Raw genomic sequence first — 11496 nt, 5'->3', positions numbered from 1 at the left:
GAGTGGCTGTGTGGTAAGTAGCTTGCTTACCAACCATATGGTTCTGGGTTCAGTCCCACTGCGTGGTACCTTGATCAGGTGTCTTCTGCTATAGCCTCGGGCCGACCAAAGCCTTGTGAGTGGATTTGGTAGATGGAAACTGAAAGATGCCTGTCGTATTTTTGTGTGTGTATATATATATATATATATATATATATGTGTGTGTGTGTGTGTGTGTGTTTGTGTGTCTGTGTTTGTCCCTCCACCATCGCTTGACAACCGATGGTGGTGTGTTTATGTCCCCGTAACTTAGCGGTTCAGCAAAAGAGACCGATAGAATAAGTACTAGGCTTCCAAAGAATAAGTCCTGGGGTTGATTTGCTTGACTAAAGGCGGTGCTCGAGCATGGCCGCAATCAAATGACTGAAACAAGTAAAAGAGTAAAAGAGTAAAAGAGGGATTTCGTTGGTTAAATAACATGAGTGCTGATTGGTGAGACCAATGGTGAATCCATCATGCATGTGACTTAAACAAACCATATGACTAAACACAGACACACGGTCTGTGTACTGTCAAGCCTGTTTTTCTATTGTCTTGAAACGATTCTTGTGTCTTATATTATTTACATTTAAATTCTTAGCAGCTAATTCATATGCTGAAAATTAATTGACACAAAAAACTTTCTTTAAAACCATTATTATCGTTCTCTTTCTTCTTTTTCTTTCTTTCTTTCTTTTGTCCTTTAGTTTTCAGAAAAGATTTTTTTTAGCAAGTCTGGGAATTAGAAAATAATTATGCTTTTATTTGCAAATAAAGTTGTTGCGATTGATTTTTAAATAGAGGGAAAAATAAAGGTAAGAAAGAAAGAAAGAAATAAATACAAAGGAGAATAAAGAATGAAAAAAAGAAAGAAAAAAGACTAGGAATTTAAAAATTCAAGTTCAGATATTGTTGGAAATGAATTAAAAAGTTTCAATGGAAATTGTATATGAAATAACAAATAATGTATGTATGTATGTATGTATGCATGCATGTGTGTGTGTATGTGTGTGTATGTATGTATGTATGTATGCATGCATGTGTGTATGTATGTATGTACGTATGTGTGTGTGTGTATGTGTGTGTATGTATGTATGTATGTATGCATGCATGTGGGTATGTATGTATGTACGTATGTGTGTGTGTGTGTGTGCTTGAGTGCATGGGTGTGTATGTGTGTGTATGTATGTATGTATGCGTATGTATGTAAGTATGTATGTATGTATGGGTGTGTGGGCCTGTATGTATCTATGTGTATGTATGTACATATGTATGTGTGTATATCAGCAAAAAGTGTGAATATATATATATATATGTATTACTTGTTTTTCTCAGAAGCAATTATTAATTTCTCAGTCAATGAGGCAGAATTTAATAAAACTTTTGTATGAAATTATAATCAGCTCTGTTTCTCTCTCTTTATAATATGTGTGGGTATATATTGAAGTATATAAGTAATACATACATATATATACAAATATATACATACACATATATACGTGTATATATACATATATACATATATACATAATATACACTTTTGTATAATACATATGTTTGTATGTGTGTGCATATATGTATGTATGTATACATGAATAGGTTGTATACACATAATCATGTGTGCACATTGTATACATACATACTGGATAACTACTTTCCACGTAATGACAGAAATATTCAACATTATTTCCAAGCTAAAGACTAAAACAATTTCTTCACCTGTAATCAAAACAGATTTCAGCAAAAATACAAATGGTTAAATACACACTTTAGTTTAACAATAACCTATATATTTTATTTTCCTTCTGTCTAAATAATAATTATGAAATGAAAACTTCACAAGTTAATATTCCCTTACATGAAAACAAGAAAGAAATCGTTCTAACTACTTATTAAATACTTAAAGCAATTTAATATTTACAATTAATAATATATTTTATAAGAGTTATTGCACCTTTCAGTTCGATTGCTTCGTAATCATATTCTGTCCATTGTATGTAATCATCTTTGTGTATAGCATTGTATAATATTTGCGTGTGTATATGTGTGAATGCAAGATGGGGTGGTTTTGTTCTGTGATTTTACATTATAACACAGGTGTGTATGTGACAGTATTAATGCTAAGCGACTATGTAACACACAAATTCATGTATATGCGAGTGAGCCTCTGTATATGTGTGTGTGCATGCGTGCATGTATTTTCTCTCTCCAGAACTCCAAGCAATAGTACGCAATCACTAATGCTACATTTTTTCGCTTCGTTACATAAATGCTATTTTTTTCTTAGCTCTTTGATCTTCCCTGCATTTAATAAACTAACACTAATTTCAGGTAAATATGAATGTTTCCCCAGTCTGTGGATATATGTGCAAGCTTATGAATGTGCGTGTGTGTGTGTGTTTCTCTCTGTGTGTATGTGTGTTCACGTGTGTCTTTATTGCAAGGTTTATGCTATATGTGCATGTATTGTTTTATTCTTTCATTCGCGTCAGTCATTTTGACTGCGGCCATGCTGGAGCACCACCTTTAGTCGAGCAGATCGACCCCAGGACTTATTCTTTGTAAGCCTAGTACTTATTCTTGAGCTGAGTTGGGGTGCCAGATTCCCTTTTTCGAAAATATAAGGACACACATCGTGTCATATAGCCAGCTGGAGACGATATCTCGTGGGGCTAAATTACAGCAGCATTAGTCCTAAATCAGGACTATCCATGTTATGTTGGCAAATAATCTTTACTACAGTGGTTCTTCATAGTTTTTATCTTCTAAATCTACTCAGAAGGCTTTGTGTAAACTGGGGCTATATAGAAGATCCTGACCCCTGACCTCTGAAGTGGTTGGTGATAAGAAGGGCATCCAGCTATAAAAGCCATGCCAAAATAGACACTGTTTCCTGGAGTAGTCTTCTGTCTGGTTGGCTCCTGTCAAACTGTCCAACCAATGCCAGCATGGAAGACGGACATTAAATGATGATGACAACGACGATGATGATGATATATATGATGGGCTTCTTTCAATTTCCTTCTATCAAATCCAATCACAAGGTTTTGGTCAGCCCAAGGCTATAATAGAAGACACTTGCCTGAGATGCCATGCAATGGTACTGAACCACAAACCATGTGGTAGCAAATTTCCTAAGCACAGACTTATATCTATATGTATATATATGTGTGTATGTGCATGTGTAAGCGTCTGTGTGTTTGTGTGTTCTCAATAGTTTTTTGAAGACTTATTGTATATCATTGGTTCTATAATTAAAACTAATAAAATCAGAAATTTTTTTTTAGCAATTCTTCAAAATATCTCCATATCCAATAGGATTTATTATTGAATTTCAGTAGTCAAATTAATAAGATTGCTGCAGAGGTTTTTCTACCCTTCTCTTATCTCAGGAAAATAGCAAGTATTCATGAATTCTTGGTCTCTGCCATATTGTCAGATCCTTAATAATGTAATTATCACCAGACGAGCTAAATGCAAATCCACTTCTCTTCTTTTCTAGTTTTGTTTGTTCAGAAGTGAAGTGTAGTCACTTCTCTGAATTACTAGTAAAGACTTATTATAGCCTAAGAACATGTCCATCTTATATCTAGTATTATTAAAGATGTACAATTGTCGCAATATATTGAATAGATGAAGTTGTTATGTAAAAGCCCTCTTCTAATCAACAGTTATTGAAGAAAATATCATTCACAAGAATTTTCGTAATAACTTTGAAATGACTTTGTGTCATAACTCTTGCTGTAATTTCTCAATGATGGCTTTTGTATGAAACTAATAAGATTCTAACCTTTACACTGGGTGCAATACCCTTTCTTTCTATATGCCGTAGATTCTGTAGATACAGTGCTTCTACTGCTGCTACTGCCACTACTACTACTACTACTACTACTACTACTACTACTACTACTACCGCTGCTGCTGCTGCTACAACTCCTACTATTTCTTCTTCGTCTCCTTTTCTGCTTTCCTTCACTCCTCTCCCTTCCTCTTCCTCTTTCCTTCTTCTTCCTCCTCTTCCTTCTTTTTTTTCGTTTTCTTCTTTTTCTTCTATATTATTATTGTTATTATTATCATTATTATTATTAAAGTGGCGAGCTGGCAGAATCGTTAGCACACCAGGTGAAATGCTTAGCGGAATTTCGTCTGCTGTTACATTCTGAGTTCAAGTTCCGCCGAGGTCGACTTTGCCTTTCATTTGAAGGATTATACGATTGAACCAGTTTCCCTGAGACCACATTCTGTCATCTTAAAAGACAGACAGTGCAATGTAGTCATAATTATTCTCTTATTCTCTTATTCTCTTGTCTCAGTCATTTGACTGTGGCCATGCTGGATCTCCACCTTTAGTCAAACAAATCGACCCTAGGACTTATTCTTTGTAAACCTAGTATTTATTCTATTGTTCTCTTTTGTCGAACTGCTAAGTTACAGGGATGTAAACACACAAGCATGTATCAGTTGTCAAGTGATGGTGGGGAAACAAACACACACACACGAATATACACAGATGCACACACACACACACACACACACATATACATATATATACGATGGGATTCTTTCAGTTTTCATCTACCAAATCCACTCACAAGGCTTTGATCAGCCCGAGGCTATAGTAGAAGACATTTGCCCAAGGTGTCACGCAGTGGGACTGAACCCGCAACTATGTGGGTGGTAACCAAGCTTCTTACCACACAGCTGATCACAAATAGAACACTTATGCTAAAGATCTGTTCAATCATGCCAGATCTGGAACTAAACAAACCAAAGATGGGTCATATGTACTTCGTGCTGGCATATTTTGAAGCTAATATTTTCTGTTTCTCATCTCCGTTATCATTCATTGATATATTCATATCAAGCCCCAAACTTATGTTTCTTATCAGATGCATCATCCTATCTCATTTTACTTCTTTTTATCTTCAGTATTTTTAATCTGTTGCATCTGGAACGTATCGTTTTAGCTGATTGTCTCAGCATTTTCTTCCTTTCTCCATAGTTTGTGTTTGTGTTAGCTATTATTTTCATTAATCATCTATATACATTGCCATATCCGTATACTATTTCTATTGAAAACTTACTGTGAAATCTGATAATATATGAGCAAGAATGAAGGAGCTACTACGTGGTCACTTATGCTGCTAGATATAGCTGCAAATCTTCCTCGTGATTTGCCTTGAAAAACAAAAGAAGAAGAAAACAACATTTTGTATAATGAAGTCTTGAATACACACAAAACCTGAAAAATGATAATGGACCTGTTGGAACAAGATTGATCTGGGTCTAAGCAACAACAGCAATGAGGAAGCCTCTGAAGAGGTGACTTATCTGCTAGAAATAGTAGCCATATGCATAATGACAGATACAGAAATTTAAACGTTAAGAAACACTTATGCAGTCTTATGTGTATAAACTCACCGAACACATATGGCTGTGTGGTAAGAAATCAGCTCCCCAACTACATGGTTCCATGTTCAGTCCCACTGTGTGATACCTCAGGCAAGTGTCTTCTACTGTGGTATCAGACCAATCAAAGCCTTGTGAGTGAAATTGGGAGCTGGAAACTGAAAGAAGTCTGTCATATATGTATGTATGTATGTATGTATGTATGTGTGTGTGTGTGTGTGTGTTTATCGACCCCGAAAGAATGAAAAGCAAAGTCGAACTTAGCAGAACTTGAACTCAGAACATAAAGATGGATGAAATGTCCCTTAGCATTTTGCTCTGTGTGCTAACGATTCTGCCAGGTTGCCACCCTAATAATAATAATAATAATAATGATGATAATAATAATGATAATAATAATGATAATAATAACAAGAGCAGTCAGAGAGCACAAGCCTTTGCCAAGGCGACACCAACGTCCTGTCAATGATTAGCCAGAGATGATTTTTAAAATCTGAAATAAACTTGACTGATCTCACAAATGAGAATACAAAAAATGAACCCAACCGCTCTCAAAAATTAAGTAAAAATATCAGAAAAATAATCCAGAATCATTGTCTGGTACTGGATCGATCCCAAAATCTAATCAGTTTGTGCCAGTCACGAGGCCGAACATCCCTGAAAGTTTCATCTGAATCTATACAACGGTTTTTGAGATATCTAGTCTACGGTCAGACAAACATGACTGATAACGAGTACCAGTCAAGTACTGGGGTCGATGTAATCAACTTCTCTTGCCCTAAAAAATTACTGCCACTTTACCAAAATTTGACATTATTATTATTGTTTTTGTTAATGCTGTGAGCTGGCAGAATCGTTACCATGTTCGACAAAATGCTAAATCCAAATTCCACTAAGGTCAACTTTGGCTTTCATCATTTCCAGATTAATGAAATTAATAGTAGTAGTAGTAGTAGTAGTAGTGGTGGTAGTAGTAGTTATAGTAACATGTTAGTGGACAGCAGAATTGGTAAACCAATGGATTAAATGCCTCGTTGGTATTTAGCTAAATTTCTTTATGGTAAAATAATTAACTGACAAATACAGGAGAGAGATTAAATTAATTGCATGACCACAAAAATTGGGAAGCCTAGCAGAAAGCACTGATAATGCAGCTGACTAAATATCTAATTGTATTTATTTTATTTAAAAAAATTTTTTTTTTTACTATGTTGTAAGTTCAATTTTTGCTGGGAGCAATTTATTTTTTCATGTCTTGGTAGCTAAATCAATAAAACATCAACCACCAATACTTGAGATGTGTAAGGGTCAATTAAAAAGCCTATAGTCTTCCTTTAAAAAATTTTTTGATTTTTAAACCAATGCACAAAACAATCAATATTGTTTTTATTGGTTAAGAATTGACAGAAACGATAATGCATCAATAAAGAAAGAAAAAAAGAAGAAAATTAACACTTTTTGATATTTAGTTAAATGATTTTGTTCTGACTTCAAATCCTACCGGGGTCAACATTGCCCTCAAGAGTCAATAAAATAAAGTACCATTTAAGTACAGGGGTCTATGGTGTCAAGTTACCCCTTCCCCTCCAAACGGTTAGCCTTGTGCCTAAACTGGAAACGATTATTGTTATTATTATTAATATTATCATTATTATTATTATTATTGAGGTGGTGAGCTGGCAGAATCATTAGCATTCCAAGTAAAATGCTTAGCAGCATTTCGTCTGTCGCTATGTTCTGAGTTCAAATTCCGCCGAGGTCAACTTTGCCTTTCATCCTTTCAGGGTCAATTAAATAAGTACCAGTTATGCACTGGGGTCAATGGATTAAGTCAATTACATCGACCCCAGTGCATAACTGGTACTTAATTTATCGACCCCATAAGGATGAAAGGCAAAGTCGACCTTGATGGAATTTGAACTCAGAACCTGAAAACAGACGAAATACCGCGAAACATTTCGCCTGGCGTGCTAATGCTTCTGCCAGCTCGCCTATAAACAATATTTTTTTTTCTGTTTACTTTGTATCTTAGTGACTAGAAATTCCAGGAATCCCAGGTGTGTAACATTACATTTATATTACCTTACATATACTTCCATGGGGTCAAGTGGCAATTTAATCCAGTCACAGCTCATTATAGCTACGAACGAAGTTTCGTTCTTGTATCCTTGTTGTTCATGTTGTTGTTATTGTCTTCATTACCGTCATTGTTGTTGATTTTTCCTAATGAATCAGATGGAGACGACACAGATTTTTTTACTCTTTGACGTTGCTATTCATTGTCATAGTTACTACGGTGGAGTTACTTGTATGACAGCAGCTTTAGCTATTCATCATATTGCCTTTCTCTCTCAATTTTTTCATATACACACTCTTTCACTTTCTGCATTACATTGCATTTCTGAGAAGTAAATATTATTATTTCTTCTCAAACGTCCATTTAACTTTTACTTGTTTATTTCCAAGTAATACAATTTTGCATGACAACCCCACACCCCTCACTCCTCTTGAAAGAGAACAGCAAAACAGAAAATTCACTAAAATGAAGTCGGTTTCTGCATCTATATATTCTTTATTTTTTTACATGTTTCATTCATTTGACTGTGGCCATGCTGGAGCACTGCCTTAAAGGATTTTAGTCAAAGAAATTGACCCCAGAACTTATTATTTCTAAACCTAGTACTTATTCCATTGTTATCTTTTGCTGGACTGCTAAGTTACAAGGACATGAACACGCCAACATTGGTCTTCAAGCAATAGTGGGGAGGGACAAACACAGACACACATGAATACATACATACACACACACATACACACACACGCACATATGTATGATGGGCTTCTTTCAGTTTCTGTCTACCATAAGACTTTGGTCAGCCCAGGTTTCTTCAATATAGAGGACAACAATTTTAAACACATCTTAATTATGTGAAAACTTTGAAGGTTTTACAGAGCCAAGATCAATCATACCTTTCCTGCTGTTGTCAATAACAATAATGATCATTTCTAATATAGGTAGGCACAAGGCCTGAAATTTTGGGGGCAGCGGATAGTTGATTGCATCGATGCTAGAGGTTGGTGGTACTTATTTTGTTTGATCCAGAAAGGGTGAATGGCAAAGTCGACATTGGTAACATTTGGATTCAGAAGGTAAAGATGGAGAAAATGCTGCTATGCATTTTGTCCAGCATGTTAATATTTCTACCAGCTTGCTGCCTTAAATAATAATAATAATAATAATAATAATAATAATAATAATAATAATAATAATAATAATAATGATGATGATGATGATGATGATAATGATGATTTCAAATTTTTGCCACAAGGGCAACTTGAGGGGAGGGGACTAGTCAATTACATCGACCCGAGTGTCTCACTGGTACTTAGGTTATCGACCCCGAAAGGGATGAAAAGCAAAGTCAACCTTGGAAGAATTTAAGCTCAGAATGTGAAGACAGGTGAAATGCCTCTAAGCATTCTGCTTGGAATGCTAACAATTCTGTCAGCTCATCACCTTAAACGATGATGATGATGATGATGATGATGATGATTTATTTTCTACTGGGGTCTCAGATTAGGAGGACATTGCAAAGACAGTTTACAATTTGTGTGGGGGTTTACATCAAAAAAAAAAAAAAAAGAGAGAAAGAAATAAGATAAACGTATACACAGTATACACAGAAAGTGAATGCATCTATTATGCAGTCATCGTCACACAAGAATCAATGGGCTAATCAAAGAATCTCACTAATCCAGGATCATTTTATCCATAATAATTTATAACATAGGCTGAAAACCACAGATTCTGAGGTAGAATATTGCTAATTACATAGACCAATCACTTGACTTGTAGTTTATTTTATGGAGCCCATGGGGATAAAATGCAAAGCTGGCACTAGTAGAATTCGAACTCACAAAGTAAAGTGATTTAAAGCAAATTCAGTGAAGCATTTAATCTGCTAATTCTACCATCTAATTCTATCATCCATTCTCTTCATAATAACATTTATATTAATGCTGTTATTTTTGCTACATTTGTAATATTCTTATTGTAAATAAGTTGAGAATAAAGAACAAATACAATAGTTAAAATTAATAAATAAAAAATCGATGCCCAAAATTCTTTATGGCACCAGTTTTAGGGATTCAGGACAAAATATCGATTGCTAATGTAGATATTGAACTAATTCTGTCTAGCTATTCTGTTACGATTCCATGATTCCTCTTGCCACAAATCTCAGTCAAGGAATAACATGGAAATTATATTTTTCTTGCATTCTATACCTGTCTGCAGAGAGCGATGGAGGAACCAGGAACAGTTGGTTGTATAAAAACAGAAAAAAAAAAAAAAAGCAGTGGTTGGAGAAGCCTTCTAAACTGAATATTTAACAGCACCAAAGTGAAGATGAAATAAATGAAAATAGAAAACAGGTGACTGCAAACACAATTGTAAAATCTGAAATTGTTGTTACCCATTGATGTGTAAATGTGTGCAAATGATGTCTGTATTTTTATGATTTATTTTGTATACTCCATCTCTCTGCATTGACTAAGATAAAGTGTGAAAGTAGACAGGTCTTCTGTAATATCTATGGGGTGGTGGGAATAGGTGGAAGAACTCGATAACATAGTCTCTTTCAACAGCAGCACCTAAAATACAGACATCGCGCATCTCAAATGAAACAACACACGGAACACTGCGCCATCCCCTTCTAATCATGAAAATGTTGGCAGATAGGAATCTAGCTAAGAATGCATTACACAAGCTCGTGGCAATAAATATTTCATGTCAGTGAATGACCAAATTTAGTGAAGCATTGATTACATTCACTGAATCTTTCAGAAAATAAAAACAGTGTGCATATTATTTACAACACTATAAGATGCACAATAAAAATTATATAAATAAATTATAGGTTTATATGCACTCAGTAATTCAATGCATACATGTTGTTTAACTGTATAATTATTGATTATATTTACAAGCCCAAAGCCAATACTCATAAGATAGGTGTATGAATGGAATCAAGCTCATTGTGTTATTGCCATTAATTTTGTCAGTCTGTAAACATGGATCTGTGGGTTGCACCAAGTTGTTTGCTCAACTACTTAGATTCCATAAGTCAGCTTGATGGGGAGGGGGGTGACCTGGGGCTACACAACAATTATAATTACCCCTGTTTGCTGTATATTCAGTTCACAGGGAGACAAAATGAAATGTGGAGCTATTTCTTTTAAATATATATTTAGCTCTGTAGAATTTAACCAGACCATATCCAGACAAAATTTTCCAATTGCTTTATGTTCAAATTGGCCAGATCTAGTGTCTTACATTAAACCTACAATATTATTGTAAAAATTAACAGTTACCCCATCAAAATCTCGAGGCTACAAGATAGAGTTGGGCAGGGGGAACCAGAGACCTAATGATGTGGGGGCACATCAATAACAACGAATACAGATATTACAGAGGAAGAGAGAAATATGAAAAATTTTATGTGCAACAGTTAGTTGTTAACATCAACCATCACGTTTAGCCTGTGGTCAAAAATATGTTGTGGATATAACAGCAAAGCAGACCATGAAGTTGACAGAAAACTGGCCTAGATTTGAATATTTTTTGATTGATTTGGTACCTACTAATGAGACACTGGTTGAGGGAAGGAAAAGCAGACTATGATGTTCTCACAATGGACCTAATGAAATATTAGTAGCAAATTTGACCTTATGATCCACAACTATGTAGTCAAAAATAATTTATCTTCGCTTTAACCTTTTGTCCATATTATTACCCAAGCATTTCCAGACATGGTCTCAGCATAATATATGATTGATAATCTTGTCATCTCTCTATCATTTAGCTGCAGAATCTATGTCTATAATATATATATATAAAAATAAGAGGAATGACCAGCAAAAGTGGTCTCCTATATGCTAGAAATAGATGCCGAATCATCTAACCACAAAAAAAATATATGTTCTCAGTAAAAATTTAGCGATGAACATATATTTTTTTCGTGGTTAGATGATTCGGCATCTATTTCTAGCATATAGGAGACCACTTTT

This window comes from Octopus bimaculoides, chromosome 18 (genome assembly GCF_001194135.2).
Source record: "Octopus bimaculoides isolate UCB-OBI-ISO-001 chromosome 18, ASM119413v2, whole genome shotgun sequence".
NCBI classification, from domain to species: Eukaryota; Metazoa; Mollusca; class Cephalopoda; order Octopoda; family Octopodidae; genus Octopus; species Octopus bimaculoides.
This window is presented reverse-complemented; position numbering follows the sequence as displayed.